The sequence below is a fragment of the Oncorhynchus clarkii genome, chromosome 6, assembly GCF_045791955.1.
Source record: "Oncorhynchus clarkii lewisi isolate Uvic-CL-2024 chromosome 6, UVic_Ocla_1.0, whole genome shotgun sequence".
NCBI lineage: Eukaryota > Metazoa > Chordata > Actinopteri > Salmoniformes > Salmonidae > Oncorhynchus > Oncorhynchus clarkii.
In genome coordinates, this window is record NC_092152.1 from 10,360,382 (window position 1) to 10,365,381 (window position 5,000).

Below are 5,000 nucleotides of genomic sequence, written 5' to 3' on the forward strand. Positions count from 1 at the left end.
TACATTACCTGGTTATATTACCTGGTTACATTACCTGGTTATATTACCTGGTTATATTACCTGGTTACATTACCTGGTTACATTACCTGGTTACATTACCTGGTTATATTACCTGGTTATATTACCTGGTTACATTACCTGGTTACATTACCTGGTTATATTACCTGGTTACATTACCTGGTTATATTACCTGGTTACATTACCTGGTTATATTACCTGGTTACATTACCTGGTTATATTACCTAGTTATATTACCTGGTTACATTACCTGGTTATATTACCTGGTTATGTTACCTGGTTACATTACCTGGTTACATTACCTGGTTATATTACCTGGTTACATTACCTGGTTACATTACCTGGTTACATTACCTGGTTACATTACCTGGTTATATTACCTGGTTGCATTACCTGGTTATATTACCTGGTTATATTACCTGGTTACATTACCTGGTTATATTACCTGGTTATGTTACCTGGTTATGTTACCTGGTTACATTACCTGGTTATATTACCTAGTTACATTACCTGGTTACATTTGGCAAAGGAGTTGACACCCAGTTAGGCTTGTGAGATACAGAGATGAGGAACCTGAGATACAGAGATGAGGAAGCTGAGATACAGAGATGAGGAAGCTGAGATACAGAGATGAGAGGAAGCTGAGATACAGAGATGGGAGGAGATGGGATACTGAGGTGGGAGGAGGCTGAGATACTGAGGTGGGAGGAAGCTGAGATACAGAGATGAGGAAGCTGAGATACAGAGGTGGGAGGAAGCTGAGATACAGAGATGAGGAAGCTGAGATACAGAGATGAGAGGAAGCTGAGATACAGAGATGGGAGGAAGCTGAGATACAGAGAGGGAGGAAGCTGGGATACAGAGATGGGAGGAGACTGAGATACAGAGGAGGATCAGATATATATAGAGGTGGGAGGAGACTGAGATACAGAGGAGGATCAGATATATATAGAGGTGGGAGGAGACTGAGATACAGATGAGGATCAGATATATATAGAGGTGGGAGGAGACTAAGATACTGAGGTAGGAGGAGACTGAGATACAGAGATGGGAGAAGGCTAAACTCTCTAGCTGCCTGTTTCTCATCAGCCCTTTCCCTTTCCTCTTCTTGTCTCCTCCCCTTCTTGTCTCCTCCCCTTCTTGTCTCCTCCCCTTCTTGTCTCCTCTCCCTTCCTCACCTCTCCTCTTCTCCCTCCTCCTCTCCCCACCTCCTCTCTCCTCACCTGTTTCCCCCCTCCTCACTACCCCTTTCCTCCTCCCCTACCTGAGGAACCTGAGATACAGAGATGAGGAAGCTGAGATACAGAGATGAGGAAGCTGAGATACAGAGATGAGAGGAAGCTGAGATACAGAGATGGGAGGAGATGGGATACTGAGGTGGGAGGAGGCTGAGATACTGAGGTGGGAGGAAGCTGAGATACAGAGATGAGGGAGCTGAGATACAGAGGTGGGAGGAAGCTGAGATACAGAGATGAGGAAGCTGAGATACAGAGATGAGAGGAAGCTGAGATACAGAGATGGGAGGAAGCTGAGATACAGAGATGGGAGGAAGCTGGGATACAGAGATGGGAGGAGACTGAGATACAGAGGAGGATCAGATATACATAGAGGTGGGAGGAGACTGAGATACAGAGGAGGATCAGATATATATAGAGGTGGGAGGAGACTGAGATACAGAGGAGGATCAGATATATATAGAGGTGGGAGGAGACTGAGATACAGATGAGGATCAGATATATATAGAGGTGGGAGGAGACTAAGATACTGAGGTAGGAGGAGACTGAGATACAGAGATGGGAGAAGGCTAAACTCTCTAGCTGCCTGTTTCTCATCAGCCCTTTCCCTTTCCTCTTCTTGTCTCCTCCCCTTCTTGTCTCCTCCCCTTCTTGTCTCCTCCCCTTCTTGTCTCCTCTCCCTTCCTCACCTCTCCTCTTCTCCCTCCTCCTCTCCCCACCTCCTCTCTCCTCACCTGTTTCCCCCCTCCTCACTACCCCTTTCCTCCTCCCCTACCCCCCGTCTCCTCTGTCCTCTCCTCACCTCTCCCCTCCCGTCCTCTCCCCTCCTCTCCTCTGGTTTAAATATAGAGCCCCCAGGGTAGTGTTAATGGACTCCTGCCTTTGACCTTATTAAAGCCACATTAGAGCTGACAGTGGTGGATCTCTTTCTCCCTCTTTCTCTTTCTTCTCTCTATCAATCTTCTCCTCAGTTTTATCTCCTTCTCCTGGACCTGGCTTCCTGCTGGACCTGGCTTCCTGCTCCAGAGGTGTGACCTCTGTCTCCAGATACCGATCGCTCCTGGAAATAGACCACTGAGCATTCTCCCAGTGTGGTTTGGATGAACTAAAAAAGGTACGTACAATAACCATTCGGTCGGCACTGACGGACATCGTTGCTTTGTGAATGTCTATGCCTGCCAGAGATTACAGGGGTTACAGTGCACTGAGATAAAGAGGAACCTCTGGCAGGCATAGACATTCACAAAGAAATGATGTTGTCACCGACCCTTAGACGTTTTCTACATTTTGTTACATTACAGCCTAATACTAAAATGTACTAACAGTTTTTTTGAAATGTTTGCTAATTTATAAAAATACAAATAAATGAAATATCACATTTCCATAAGTAATCAGACCCTTTACTCAGTACTTTGTTGAAGCACCTTTGGCAGTGATTACAGCCTTGAGTCTTCTTGGGTATGACGCTAAAATCTTGGCACAGCTGTATTTGGGGAGTTTCTCACATTCTTCTTTGCAGAACCTCTCAAGCTCTGTCAGGTTGGATGGAGAGCATCGCTGCGCAACTATTTCAATGGTCTCTCCCGAGATGTTAAATCGGGTTCAAGTCCGGGCTCGGGCTGGGCCACTCAAGGACATGTCTTGGCTGTGTGCTTAGGGTCGTTGTCCTGTTGGAAGGTGAACCTTCACCCCAGTCTGAGGTCCTAAGTGCTCTGGAGCAGGTTTTCATCAAGTATCTCTCTGTACTTTGCTCCGTTCATCTTTGCCTCGATCCTGACTAGTCTCCCAGTCTCTACCGCTGAAAAACATCCCCATAGCATGATGCTGCCACCGCCATGATGCTGCCACCACCATGCTTCGCCGTAGGGATGGTGCCAGGTTTCCTTTAGATGTGACGCTTGGCATTCAGGCCAAAGAGTTCAATCTTGGTTTTATTAGACCAGAAAATCTTGTTTCTCATGGTCTGAGAATCTTTAGGTGCCTTTTGCCAAACTCCAAGCAGGATTTCATGTGCCTTTTACTGAGGAGTGGCTTCCGTCTGGCCACACTACCATAAAGGTCTGATCGGTGGAGTGCTGCACAGATGGTTGTCCTTCTGGAAATTTCTCACATCTCAACAGAGGAACTCTGGAGCTCTGTCAGTGACCATTGGGTTCTTGGTCACCCGATCGCTTAGCTTAGGAAGAGTCTTGGTGGTTCCAAACTTCTTCCATTTAAGAATGATGGAGGCCACTGTGCTCTTTGGGGACCTTCAATTCTTCCTGAATTTTTTGGTACCCTTCCCCAGATCTGTGCCTCGACACAATCCTGTCTAGGAGCTCTACAGACAATTCCTTTGACTTCATGGCTTGGTTTTTGCTCTGACATGCACTGTCAACTGTGTGACCTTATATAGGCAGGTGTGTGCCTTTCTAAATCATGTCCAATCAATTGAATGTACCACAGCGGGACTCCGATCAAGTTGTAGAAACATCTCAAGGATGATCAATGGAAACAGGATGCACCTGAGCTCAATTTCGAGTCTCAAAGCAAAGGGTCTGAATACTTTTGTAAATAAGGTATTTCTGTTAATAAAGGAAAGGGCGGGACTAGGCCTGGACGGTGGGTGGTGCGATGAACACTTAAGAAACGCCTATATCTTCTGCACTTCTGGACGGCGCTAGAAACCCAGGGTAACGAAGTGAGAAGTGGGCTCCTTGCTCCCTCCGTCATGAATAAAGCAAGAGAGAAGTGGTCTTTTGGGGCTGTAGTGTAGCAGGTTGAGAGCTTCAAATTCCTTGGTGTCCACATCAACAACAAACTAGATTGGTCCAAACACACCAAGACAGTCGTGAAGAGGACACGACAAAGCCTATTCCCCCTCAGGAAACTAAAAAGATTTGGCATGGGTCCTGAAATCCTCAAAAGGTTCTACAGCTGCAACATCGAGAGCATCCTGACTGGTTGCATCACTGCCTGGTACGGCAACTGCTCGGCCTCCGACCGCAAGGCACTACAGAGGGTAGTGCGTACGGCCCAGTACATCACTGGGGCAAAGCTGCCTGCCATCCAGGACCTCTACACCAGACGGTGTCAGAGGAAAGCCCTAAAAATTGTTAAAGACCCCAGCCACCCCAGTCATAGACTGTTCTCTCTACTACCGCATGGCAAGCGGTACCGGAGCGCCAAGTCTAGGACAAAATGGCTTCTCAACAGGTTTTACCCCCAAGCCATAAGACTCCTGAACAGGTTACCAAATGGCTACCCAAACTATTTTTATTGTGTACCCCCCCCCCCCCCCTCCAACCCCTCTTTTACACTGCTGCTTTTCTCTTTTTATCATATATGCATAGACACTTTAACGATACCTACATGTACATACTACCTCAATAAGCCTGACTAACAGGTGTCTGTATATAGCCTTACTACTCTTTTTTCAAATGTCTTTCTACTGTTGTTTTATTTCTCTACTTACTTACACACACACACACACACACACACACAAACATACCTTTTTTTGGCACCATTGGTTAGAGCCTGTAAGTAAGCATTTCACTGTAAGGTTTATACCTGTTGTATTCGGCGCACGCGACAAATAAACTTTGATTTGATTTGATTTGGGTCAGCAGAGCCTGCATAGTCTAGCCCCATGGAAAGCCCTGGAAATGTTGCACATGCAGGAACAAACAACGGCCAATATTCAATGGTTCAATGGTTCAACGGTCACTTTCTGGTTGACCTTCTGCACAGTACCGCTGTGGGACCAGC

General features: G+C 46.5%; 1 protein-coding gene across 1 annotated transcript in view; it reads right to left on the reverse strand.

Moving 5' to 3' along the window:
* Positions 1-5,000, reverse strand: part of LOC139410603 (unc-5 netrin receptor Ca) — a 196,974-nt gene that overhangs the window by 190,896 nt on the left and 1,078 nt on the right. The window lies entirely within an intron of this gene.